At 33.4% G+C, this 13,909-nt stretch overlaps 1 long non-coding RNA gene across 1 annotated transcript; it reads left to right on the top strand.

Annotated features, from left to right (window-relative positions):
• Positions 1–731: 731 nt before the first annotated feature.
• LOC116268916 lies at positions 732–3,773 on the top strand. Its single transcript, XR_004176160.1, has 3 exons — positions 732–1,830; positions 1,934–2,579; positions 3,442–3,773. It is a non-coding gene; the product is annotated as an uncharacterized LOC116268916 (long non-coding RNA).
• Positions 3,774–13,909: the final 10,136 nt, after the last annotated feature.

Below are 13,909 nucleotides of genomic sequence, written 5' to 3'. Positions count from 1 at the left end.
GTGTTATTCGTCTGTTTAAGCTTTCTGTTTCTTCCTGATTCAAACTTAGCAGGTTATATTTTTCTAGGAGTTTGTCCATTTCCTATATGTTATCCAATTTGTTACTATTAATGTATAATTGTTCGTAATAGTCCCTTATGATCTCTTTAATTTCTGAGGCATCTGTTGTAACTTCTCCAATTTCATTTTTTATTTTATTTGGTTCTTCTTTTTTGTTTTCCTTAGTCTAGCTAGATGTTTATTTATTTTATTTTTTCAAAGAACCAAGTCTTGGTTTTATTGATCATTTTCTATGTTTTTTTGGTTTTTGTGCTCTATTTGATTTATTTCTGTTCAGATCTTTATTGTTTCCTTTCTTTTGCTAACTTTGCATTTAGTTTGTTCTTTTGCTCGCTCCTGTAGGTATAATGTTAGGCTGTCTATTTAATATCTTCTTTTTTCATGTAGACACTTATTGCTTAAAATTTCCTCATGAGTTCAAGACCAACCTGACCAACACGGGGAAACCATGTCTCTACTAAAAATACAAAATTAGCCAGGTGTGGTGGCACATGCCTGTAATCCCAGCTACTCAGGAGGCTGAGGCAGGAGAATCGCTTGAACCCGGGAGGCATAGGTTGCAGTGAGCTGCGATCGTGCCATTGCACTCCAGCCTAGGCCACAAAAGTGAAACTCCGTCTCAAAAAAAAAAAAAAAAAAAATCCTCTTAGAACCACTTTGGCCACGTCTCATAGGTTTTGGTGTGTTGTCTTTCCATTGTTTCTTGTCTCAAGATATTTTTAAATTTCCCTTTTGGTTTCTTTGACCATTGATTGTTGAGGAGCATGTTGTTTAGTTTCCACATACTTGTGGTTTTTTTCAAGATTTTTCCTGTTATTGATTTCTAGTTTCATATTGTTGTGGTCAGAAATGATACTACATATGATTTCAATTGTCTTGAATTTAGATTAATTAAAAATAGTTAAATCTAGTTTTGTGGCTTAATGTATGATCTGTCCTGTAGAACGTTTCATATGCACTAGAAAAGCATATATACATTCTGCTGCTATTGAATGCAAAGTTCTGTATTTGTCTGTTAGGTCCATTTGACTCAAAGTACAATTCAAGTCCAGTATTTCTTTGTTAACTTTCTGTCTGGTTAATCTATTGTTATTGAAAGTGGGATTTTGAAGACCCCTACTGTTATTGTATTGCTGTCTATCTCTCTCTTCATGTCCTTTAATAATGTTTTATATATTTTGATGCTTCAGTGTTGGGTGTTTATATTTTTACAATTCTTATGTGCTCTTGATGAATTGACCCCTTTATCATTAAATTATGACCTTCTTTGCTTCTTGTAACAGTGTTTTTAAATGCCATGTCTCAGAGCACTGGAAACAACTATTGTTTATTTCCATGGGTTTTTTTTTTGTTGTTGTTGTTAGTTTGTTTTGCTTACTTACCAGTGATATAGTAGTTTTCAAAATTGTTACTTCTTACAATTTTTTTAGGCAAATTTTGAGAGTAGACTTATTTTCTGACTTGTTAATCACCAATTATGTTGTTTTCTTGGGGAAAGTGAGTTTTCCAAATTCTTCGCTTAAAAGTGAGCTTTAATATTATAGCTCATAAGTTTAGGGACTTTTGAATATGAAAGTTGGATATTTTCTACTTCTTAAAAATAGTTTTCAGATAATGATATTGTGAAATTTTTTTGATACATCTATGTTTTAAAATAATAAACTGTTTCAGAGTTCTTTAATGTTCCTGGGAGTAACTCAATAATTTTATGGTATTTTTTAAATAGGTTACAGAAGTATGCATATTCCATAAGAGATTCAAAACTGAGAGGTAGGTTTAGAGATAATTTTTGAATAGCATTTTCACATACAGATGAAAGGTGCCAATTATTGATGAAATATTAATAGCAACAGCTGATATATTTCTATTACAGATATCTTAAAAGATGGTGCTGCTTATCATCATGCCGGTATGGAGCTGTCAGATGGAAAAGTAGTTGAAGGAGCTTTTACTGTTGGAGATTTACCAATTCTTTGTAACTAAAACATATTTCTTGTGGATACTCTAAAATATTTTGGAAAATTATTTTTCAGAGGAAAAAAAGGAAAAGCTCAAATATTCTGCTTGTTTCTGCTTTTCTTCTGAGAATATAAAATTAAGTGGTTACCTATGCATGTAGATGTTACAGTAGATTCTTTGGCAATGTTTAGTTCTTTGTCATATTATTGAACATAGTGTAATTTGAAAAACAAGAAATTAATAAGTTTTTGGATTTAAGTGTGTTACTATTTTAGATTGTAATGTTCTTTTTTCCTTTCTAAATTTCTTATATATGAGTTTTTATTACCTTTATAAGAATGTCTTTTATTAAAATGTCTTCCTGAAGCAATAAAGTTAAATGGCTCAAAATTACTATGTCTTAATCTGATGCAGTTACTACCAGTACTTTAGCTATGGGAGTACATTTGCCTCCTCACCTAGTAGTTATAAAATCTACAATGCATTATGTTGGAGGACTGTTTGAAGAGTACAGTGAAACAGATATTCTACAGATGATTGGTAGAGCTGGTCGACCTCAAGTAAGTGACAATAATTTTGCTTTTTATACTTAAAAACATGATAAAAACAAAAAAACTGTGTATTTTTTGATTAGCTGTCATAATTACATCAGGCTTAAAAGTAATATAGCAGAGAAAATGTACCTTTAATGGAGGAATAAAAGTAAAACAAGCCTCACCAACTGGGACATACTTCCTTCATTCTGTGTAAGCTTGCACTGGCTGATGAAGGGATGGGTTTATGAATGGGTATTCTGTTAAAGGTCTTTTTTTTATTATGACTTTTTGTTTGTTTGTTTGTTTTTTTTTAAATTCTGAATGGAGGTACTCAGCATTTTGGATGGAACAGGTTTATCTTGTTTCGGGCTGTCACATTACAGAGCATGTAACATCCCTGGGTCCTAGCACTAAATGCTAATAGTGTTCCCAGGCATTATGACAAAAGTCAGCCCAAATACGTTTCAAAACATACCCTACTCTGACAAATACATGAATAAGTCATTTTTGTAGGTAGTATGGGAACATCAGGAAGAGCATATTTTCAAAACATTTGTAAATATTGTGTTATACAATTCTATAATTTCATAGAGTAATCAGATTATATGTAAACTGTACCAAATCTTACAACTTTTATGCAGTTACCAGAGTTTGTTTTGATTTTATCATTGCCAAAATTATGTTACATTGAAACCAAAGTGATATTTACAGCTATACTCTTGGAAGGCTTTTAAATTAAATTTTTAATTTAATTTTTAAGGCCTTTTCTAAGTATTATTTCAGACAAGGAGACTCTTTAATATAAAATGAAAGTCTTGAGTTATTGCAGAGGACTGGTACTAAAATGTGCTCTTCTTCACTAAATTTCTGTTTGTTTTTTCCCCAGTTTGACACTACAGCTACTGCAGTTATCATGACTCGATTAAGCACAAGAGACAAGTACATTCAGATGTTAGTTTGTAGAGACACTGTACAAAGCAGGTAATACAAAAATGTTCCAAAAAGATACTAATGCTAATATAGCTTATCTTATTTCCTTTTAGAATATCAAAAGGAAATTTGGTTTGGAGATTTTTAAAGGCCATTTTCTGTAAAGTTTTCAACAATTTAACTAGAAAGTTTGTGTCACTTTAGGGAATTTAATAATTTTTTTAAAAGTTAGAAGTTTTATTCACTGGCAGTTATTGGCAAGCATGTATTCTTGTTTATAACAAACCCTAATTTGTAATAAAGCCTTAGTAATTATGATTATATTATAATTTAAATATGAAATTATATAAATTTATAATTACTAATTTGTAATAAAGGAGAACTATTTTCACATCTTATTTTAATAATAGAGGAAATCTGGGACCTATTAGTAAGGTATTTAATGTATTCTCTTTTGGAGAAAATAGGATATAATTTATGCTTCAACTTTTGTTAAAGCAATAATCTGTCTTCTACAGCCATAGAGTAGAGAGATATATCTGAAGCCTTTTTAGAAGCTGAACTGACTTTTTCAGTTTTTCTTTTATGCTTTTGGAAATTAAGTTATAGTTCATGAATTAGTAAAGTGGCAATGGGTATATTATATATTATTAAAGTTAAAAATTAAGAGTTATGGCATTGAACTGCATATTTGTAATGCAAAGTTTTTTTTTTTCATTAGTTTGCACAGACATCTTATTGAACATTTAAATGCAGAGATAGTACTGCATACCATTGCGGATGTGAATATTGCTTTGGAATGAATACGATCAACTTTGCTTTATATCAGAGCCTTGAAAAATCCATCTCATTATGATTTATTACTTTGACTTGGAAAAGTAGCAATTTTTTCAAGCCAGCTAGGTCTGTATTTCTACTAGTAAGTTACAGGATAGATTATAGAAACTAATAGATAACAAAACAAAAAGTAACAACAGTCCCAAATACGTTTAGAGACAAGAGCAGACAAACTGAGAAATTTTTATCTGTTTTACTTCTAGTGTTTCAACAAGGTTTGAAATCAGCACCGTTAAAAATAGATCTAATAGAAAAAAATTCAGCTCCAATAAAAATAGCAGAAATGTCTAAATCATTGAAAATAAGTTAAAGTTACAAAAAGTTTTGAATTTTGTATGTACTTAGTGTTCAACTACTCTTTCTGAGTTTATGACTGTTTATTTTTCAATTTATAAGAAATGAAAGTATATAGTGCTACTGTTGCTGTCACAATTTTCATCTTGCTTCTAAAGCTAACCTACATCTGGTTATGTGGCTTCCAGAGGGTTTTTTCATTCATTCATTCAACTTGGGGTTGTTGAATACCAAATTAATGCCTGACTTGTTGAATTATTCTAATGCACAGAGGTTCAAAACTTTCAGATCTCAAAGAGTAATTAATATAAGTCTATATTAAAAGAATATCTATATAAATATTCATATCACTTAAAAAATTTGTTTCAACTAGGTAATACATTTACTTAGTTCAAAAATCATAAAGTGAAGGAATATATACAACTAAAATTCTTCCATATATATCCCCACCTACACAGTTGTTCAATTCCCATCTCTCCCCTTTCCCTCCCCTAGTTCTGTAATCATTGGTATATCTTTTTTGTATAATATTTTTTGCATATGTAAATAAGAAAATGTAATTTTATTTTTCCACCATTTAAACACAAATGGTGGCATATTGTATTCGTTTTCCATTCCTTTTAACAAATTACCCTAAAACAAATCATCTAGAAACAACCAGAATTTATTATCTCACACAGCCTTTGTGGGTTAGGAATCTGGGAGTATCTAAGCTAAGTGGCTCTGGGTCAAAGGCTCTCTTTAGATTGTAAGATATGTCAGCTAGGGCTGCAGTAATCTGAAGGCTTTTCTGGATCTTGAAGATTCACTTCTAAGTAGTCTCACTCACAGAGCTATAAGTTAGAGGCCTCAGTTTCTCACAGTTGCTGGTAGGCCTCAGTCTTTTGCCAGGTGGATCTTTCCTCATAGCATGGCAGCTGACTTTTCTCAGGATGAATGATCCAAGAGAGAAAGAGAGAGAAAGACAGAGACAGACTAAATCAGAAGCAGCGGTACTTTTTTATATCTTTGTCTCTGAAGTCACACATCATTACTTCTGCTTTATTCTGTTTTTTAGAAGCAAGTCACTGAGTCTTGGTCACATGAAGGCAAGAGGGATTAAGTTCATCTCTCAGAGGGGAGAATATCAAAGAATTTGTGGGCATTTTTTTTTTTTTTTTTGAGATAGCCTCTTTGGTTGCCCAGGCTGGAGTGCAGTGGCACAGTCTTGGCTCATTGCAACTTCCACCTCACAGGTTCAAGCAATTCTCTGCCTTACCCTTCTGAGTAGCTGGGACTACAGGCACGCGCCACCATGACTGGCTAATTTTTTGTATTTTTAGCAGAGATGGCGCTTCACCATGTTGACCAGGCTGGTCTCGAACTCCTGATCTCAAGTGATCCACCTGCCTTGGCCTCCCAGTGCTGGGATTACAGGCGTGAGCCACCGTGCCTGGCCTTGTGGGCATATTTTTTTAAACCTCCATTATTTTAGTCTTCTGCACATTCCTTTTTTTCTTAGTATGTCTTGGAAGCTTTTTTGAGACAGGCTGTCACTCTGTTGCCCAGGCTGAAGTCCAATGGTGTGATCACAGCTTATTGCACCTTCAACCTTCTGGGCTCAAGTGATTTTCTCACCTCAGCCACCTGAGTAGCTGGTACTGCAGGCCCATGCCAGCACACTGGCTAACTTTTGGAAAAAAAAAATTGTAGAGGCAGAGCCTCCCTATGCTGCCCAGGCTGGTCTAGAACTTGTGGGCTCAAGCGATCCTCCCACTTCACCCTCCCAAAGTGCTAGGATTATAGCTGTGAGCCACCATGCCTGGCTGGAAGCTTTTTTTAATAGCTAAATAATATTCCATTTACTTACGTATCACCTATTTAAATGATCCCCAATTGATGGACATTTATGGTTTTTCTAATTGTTTGCTATTACAAACAATGTAGCCAAAAAATCCCTTCATTTTTTCCATGTATGAATCTATCTGTATGATAAATCTCTAGAAATGAAATTCCTGTGTCAAGGGATATATGCATTTATAAATTTGGGTAAATTTCTACCTTAGTAGCTCATATACCTATCAGCAGTGTTCAAAAGTGCCATATTTTGTTTCTCCAGCCTTTCCTTCAGGGTGTATACTTGTGTATTTTTATGAATATCAAGTATGAATATTGATATCTTTCATGTTTTAATTTTCATTCCTTCATTTTCATAGTTACTTTATTTTCTGTAGTTACTTTTTTGTATTGAGATATTACTTATAGTAAACTGCACAAATATGAGGTGTACAGGTCAATGAAGTTTTATATGTGTGTTTATACACACATATACACACATGTAACCACAGCTCAGATTAAGATATAGAACATTTTCTAGATGTTCCCTCATGCTCCTTTTCTGTCAGTATTTGCCCCCAGAAGTCAATACTATTGTAACTTATATACCATAGGCTAGCTTTATCTATTCTTGAAAAGATTCCATTTATATGAATATAAATCTTTTGATGAAAGGAAATTATTAATTTTAAATAATGTTTCTGTGAACATTGTTATATATATCTTTTGATACACATATATAGTATATCTGTGGGTATGTGCCTAGGAGTGAAATTATTGAGTTAAAGGGTATGTGTAGTTTCAACTTCAGTGAATAGTACAAAATGTTTGTGTTACCAAACATGTTTTCATAGGAACATTCATGTTACAATGAAAGTTCGTTAGAAGATATTAAACACTTGACAGGTATTTGCTATGTGTAAAACATTTGGAAATTTATTCCAAACAATTCTTGTTAAAATATGATATTCCTGTTCATTGTTTCTATGGATATTTAAGCCTTGTTTGAACTCAATAAGCTGAGATTTTTTTTCTTAATTAGACTACTCTTCACTAGTTAACTGGGGTATAAACTGAGCCTGTAAAGATGAACTGAATTCTATTTTACTTTTTGTAGATTTTCATGACATGCAGGTTTTGCATCTGGATTGAACAAAGATGGAATTGAAGCAAAATTACAAGGTTAGATGCATTTCATTCTACAAATTAGATTCTATATATTTTAGTGAAAAAGTTCAGTTATTGTGAAAGTAAGAATATGCTTTTGTAAATCATCTTTTAAAAAGGAAACTTGCCTGTAGAAAAATAATGTGAACTATTTCTTTTTCACACAAAAAGCTTGGCATATGTACTTTTTTGCTGAATTAATCAATTTATTCTGTCCAAATATCTTTCTTTGTATAATATGTTAACTTGGTTTATTTGGTTGTTATTCCTAACATCACCCTGGTCTTTGCCTACACATACACACTCTGTATTTTTTCTTTTTTTAAAAACAGACGGTCTTACTCTGTCACCCAGGATGGAATGCAGTGGCGTGATCATAGCTCATTATAACCTTGAACTCCTGAGCTCAAATGATCCTCCTGCCACAGCCTCCTGAGTAGCTGGGACTATAGGCGTGAGCCACCACAACTGGTTAATTTGGTAGTTTTTTTTAGAAAGAGAGTCTCACTGAGTTTTTCAGCCGACCTGGTCTCAAACTCCTGGCCTCAAGTGATCCTCCCACCTCTGCCTCCCAAAGTACCGAGATTATAGGTGTGAGCGACCATGCCCAACATGTATTTTTTCTTTTCTACTTAATTTTAATTGAAAAATATAAGCCTAGATTGATTATGGGCTTCGTATCCCAACCTGGGCCAAAGATGTATTCCTATCCAACCTCAACTCTGTTATTTATTTAGTTAATCAACTGGTATTTCTTACTTGTTTTTTAAAATGTAAAATATTGATAGGCATTTATTCAGATTAGAAATTGCTACTTTTCATTGAGTTGAGACTGTCTCTTTAGTAAAAGAAAAAAGTTAGATCCTCTAAAAATATATAGCTAATTTAAATTTATTCTCTACTTGTATTACATGTGTGGCAAGTAAAAATGCAGAGATAAAGATAAAGCAGTAAAATTGTCTTGCTTAAAGAATAAATAAGTTGTTAAAACATGGTCATAACCAATAGCATATATTTATAATGCTGCTGTATTCATGTTGAAATACAGATTATAAGTTGTGTTATCTTCAAGGTATTGATTAATTTTGTAATGGGATTTTAAAAATTAAACATATATTTTGAAAATAATGATCAAATACACTCAAGAAATGAGACAGTCCAAGAGGTATATTGCTATATTCAGATAACTTTAATGTTTTATCTTTTGTTAAATTAGCAGAATCACAGCTCATATTTGCTTTATCTTTGGTCACTATAGGGTTAGCAAAGTTTTGCCTTCTAAACAAAAATAGCTAAATATAACTGAATATTAAGGTTTTGGTATTGTAGGAGAAAAAAATAGTAACATCTTTTCCTCATTCATTGCAAGGTTCACAGCTGACACTCCTGTAACAAGACAGATTAACAAGAGAAAAGCATAACAAATTTATTTAATCAAAGTTGTATATGACATGGGAGCCTTCAGAAATTAAGACCCAAAGACCCAGGGAAAACTGTGTTTCTATGGCAAGTCTAATGAAAAAAAATGGATAGTTGTCGAGAAACATGACTGGACAAAAAGGGTATTATCTAATGTTAAAAAACTGGGCAGAACTTAACAAGGCCTGTTTGTTCAGAGTCTTCTTGGCCTCTCTGTGTAGCATTCTTTCTTCCTGGGCATGAGACAGGACCATTCCATGGGTATGAGACAGGACTATTCCATACCGTGGAATGAGGGTCTTAGAATTTAGACAAAGTAGGTCAGAGAATTCCTTTGTGACCATGTTTCACACAGAAAGGCAGGGAAAGGTCAGAGTGACCTTCTTGTTTCTGAGGTCCTCTCAGTCTTACTGAGTTTGAAATGCTTTAGGTCAGCATTTTCTGAGCACTGCCATTATCCTTGGAGATCTGCCTTAAATCTCTCAGGAAGGATCGTTAGCATAGTATATGCTGTTTCCTAAACTTGTTTATACTTTCTTGTGCAGTATACTCTAATAGCTTCCCCATTACTCTTAGAATAAAATACAAATTTTCACCACAGGCCACAAAATCCTGCTTGATATCTCCCTGCCTATCTCTTGTCACTTTATCTCTCTTTTATTCTACTCTCACCAAATTGGCCTTCTTGCTATTCCTTAAATACACCAAGCTTGTTCCCACATCAGGTCCTTTGCACATTTTGTTCCCTATTTTTGGAACACTCCTTGCATACTTTACATGGTGTGCACCTTCATTTTATTCAGGTCTCTGTTCAAATATTAACTTTTTAGAGAGGTCTTCCTGTGGTGTATCTTACTTCAATCCACCTTTACTGAGAGGAGGACAAAATGATTCTAATGTTGTTATTGTTGTTTTCCTTGATTTTAGAAAAAGTAATATGTTTATTTTGACAATTAGGGTGAGGATAGCCTTACTCTATATCAAAATATATAGCATTTATGAGAAATATATATAGGTTGGGCATGGTGGTTCATGCCTGTAATCCCTTTGGGAGGCCAAGGTTGGCAGATCGCTTGAGCTCAGGAGTTTGAGACCAGCGTGGACAACATAGGGAGATCCCACCTTTACAAAAAGTTATTTTAAAAATTAGCTGGTGCGGTGGTACATGCTTGTAGTTCCAGCTACTCGGGAGACTGAAGTGGAAAGATTGTTTGGGTCTGGGAGGTTGAGGCTGCAGTGAGCTGTGATCATGCCACTGTATTTTAGCCTGGGCAACAGAGTAAGACCCTGTCTCAAAAAAAAAAAAAAAAAAAAAAAAGAAGAAAGAAAAGAAAAAAAGGAAAAGGAAATAACCATAAACTTTAGTTAAAAGATTGAAAATTCTATACAATCATTCTATACAGGTTCTTAGCCTTATGTTTCTTTATAGTATATGTGAAACCGTATATTTATTTGTATGTTGATTGCTTTCTTCTGTAAAATATAAGTTCTAAAAAGAAAAACCTTGTCTTGTTAACTGCTGTAAACATAGAGCTTAGAATCATGCTCAGCTTATGGTAAAGTAAGCATTTTTCATTGACTTACCGAGTAATGGGTAATGAACGGATTTAATAGTGGGTAATTAAGAAAATTAGAAAAGACTTCAAAATCTTTACTTCACCAAACACTTAACACTATCAAGCTGTACTTGATAGTGTTGCTATCAAGTACAGCTATCAAGTGCTGCTTAAACTAAAGTATTTCCCGAAGAACTCTAAGGGTGTTTTTTTGAGTGGCTGCTCTATTTAGGATTGAACTATTACAGTATTCCCACTGTCTGCTCTGAACTATCTTGTATCTCCTGGAGCATAGCATGAGGCAGAGAAGGAACTGTAAGCAGAAGATCACTACAATTGCTCTGATCCCCATCAATAGTGAACATGAACTAGCACTGCTTCCTGTCAGAGAAACAAAAGTAAACACCTGAAAGCATCAGTTAAAGTTGTTGCTTCAAGAAAGTGGCAAAGAGGGAGGAGGGGGAGAACTGATGGTTTTTGGAATAATCTTTGCAGAACTGTTTGACTTCTTATACTTTGTGCATATATTAATATATCTTTGATAGAAGTTTAAAGAAAAAATAAAAGAAAAAGAAAATCATTGCCTTAATGGAGGGCAGATAGCAAAGTGGTTACTTAGACCTGGAGCAAGGTACGTAGCCTCTATTCTTAGTTTCCTAACCTATATATGAAAATATCGGTGTCTACCTTATTGTAATGTTTTGAGGATTAAATGAGGTAATACCTGTGTATCATGTATTACTTAAAACTCCAAGTTTTAAGTGTTATTTTTACTTACTGAATGTTCTTTTTATTACTTGTATTCTTGTTACTTTTAGAAAATGTTTTTAGCGTATTAGTTAGCTTTTTTATTTAAATGAGCTTTTCCTTACCGCTTAATTAGGGACTGTGGTTCTTTTAGAACAATTACACAGTAATAACAACTTTAACATATTTAATAATAAATTATTTTGCCCTACTTCCCTATTTTACTAAAATTAAAATGTGTTTTCTATAATTAAACAGAATTATGTTTGAAGAATCTGAATGATTTATCATCCCTGGACTTAATAAAGATGGATGAAGGTGTTAATTTCAAACCAACTGGTAATTCTCTATCATTGTCAGTAAATTTAGCAATTGTTTACTTAAGACTAAATTAAAATTTTGTTTTACTAAAGTTTAGATGATGATAAGTAAATTGTGATCTCAGTTCTCAACAGGGTATCATCATTATTAGCCGTAGGCATGATAAATTTAAACAAGTCCTATTTGTAGAAGGACAGTTTCTTTTTGACAGGTGCACAGAATTTGTCTTCATTGATTCTGGTGACTTCTGGCAGAGGAACGAAATGCTTGAATCTTTGGGTTGCTTTAGGCCTCTTATAACTATTACAGATATACTTTTATTGGTATGCTTATAATATGCTTTTTATATTCTTAAATATTCAATCATTGATAATCTGGTGGTTAAACTTCTGTAAGGTTAGGAAAAATATCTTTTCCTTCTACTCATCTTAGGTTCATTAACTGGGACTTCTGTAACAAAATGTATTAACAAGAGAAAAGCATACAAATGTATTTAATATGTTTTATGTGACATGGCAGCCTATATAAGGAAATGAAGACCCAAAGAAATGGTTAAGCCTGAATGTTTTTATGCCAGGTGTGATGAAGATGGAAAAGTCATGGAGAAATATAATAGGACAAAGGGGATATGAACTAAGTGCAATAAATTAGGGGAAATTTAGCAAAGCCTGTTCATTCAGATTCCTCTCTGTGTCTATGGAGATAAAGATGCTCCATTGTTTAGGTGTAGGGAGGGCACCTCTCACATGAGGATGCTATGACTTGCTTCAGGGGAAGGCCAGAAAAAATTCTTCTTGTACATGTTGTTTCTCAAATTCCTACAGCTTAAAATATTCAATACGCCAAGATGCCCCATTTTGGGATACATGTCCTGAACCCCCTCCTCTATTTAGAGTATAATAAAAGAGGGAAAAGATGTTTTGTGGTTTTTAGCACTCATGATTAGAAGTTTTTGGAGAAAATGACTTTATTATTCCAGTTAATCTTTTTAAGTAAAGGTAATTTATTGTTTGAAAGTTGGGTAATATGGAAATTTTTTTTTTTTAATTCAGAATCTATCTGTTAACTTTTGGCATGTACTGTTCATTTTTAATGTGTTTTTTACTTACTTGCAACCATACTATAGAAATACATGATTTTGTAAAATGTTAAAATTTATGTTTCATATAAGGTTAAGTTTTAAAATAATTTGCTGCCTGACTCTCAGCCCTACATTAATAACATTTTTTTTTCCTTCTTCCTTGATCGTTATTTTGATACACCTAATTTTGTTTGTGAGAATTATCTTCTGTGTGTTCTAGGGCATCTCACTAGAGGGGGCATTAGAATCACTAGGACTTCTTGTTCATCTGTTTTTATATACTTTCATTCTCATCAAGAATTGCATTCCTGCTATCACTTCTTTCTTGTGGTACTTCTTGAATCCACTGATACTATTCTTTTTGTTTTTAAACATACCTAATAAATGACCTATAATAACATTTATTCTTTGTCAGTCATCAGTGAATAGTACTTAGTTAATTTTGTCTACTTAACACTCCACTCTTCTGGTTCTCCTCCTTCTTTAATCAGTCTTACTTTGCTGACCTTTTATGCTTACTATGTACTTCTTTTTTTTTTTTTTTATACTTTAAGTTCTAGGGTACATGTCCACAATGTGCAGGTTTGTTACATATGTATACATGTGCCATGTTGGTGTGCTGCACCCATCAACTCGTCAGCACCCATCAACTCATCATTTACATCAGTTATAACGCCCAATGTCATCCGTCCCCCCACCCCCCTCCACATAATAGGCCCTGGTGTGTGATGTTCCCCTTCCTGTGTCCAAGTGATCTCATTGTTCAATTCCCACCTGTGAGTGAGAACATGAGGTGTTTGGTTTTCTGTTCTTGCGATAGTTTGCTGAGAATGATGGTTTCCAGCTGCATCCATGTCCCTACAAAGGACACAAACTCATCCTTTTTTCTGGCTGCATAGTATTCCATGATGTGTATGTGCCACATCTTCTTAATCCAGTCTGTCACTGATGGACATTTGGGTTGATTCCAAGTCTTTGCTATTGTGAATAGTGCCACAGTAAACATATGTGTGCATGTGTCTTTATAGCAACGTGATTCATAATCCTTTGGGTATATACCCAGTAATGGGATGGCTGGGTCAAATGGTATTTCTAGTTCTAGATCCTTGAGGAATTGCCATACTGTTTTCCACAATGGTTGAACTAATTTACAATCCCACCAACAGTGTAAAAGTATTCCTATTTCT

This window comes from Papio anubis, chromosome 1 (genome assembly GCF_008728515.1).
Source record: "Papio anubis isolate 15944 chromosome 1, Panubis1.0, whole genome shotgun sequence".
Lineage (NCBI taxonomy): Eukaryota > Metazoa > Chordata > Mammalia > Primates > Cercopithecidae > Papio > Papio anubis.
Note: the sequence above shows the minus strand (reverse complement) of the source record. Positions and strands in the feature narration are given on the sequence as shown.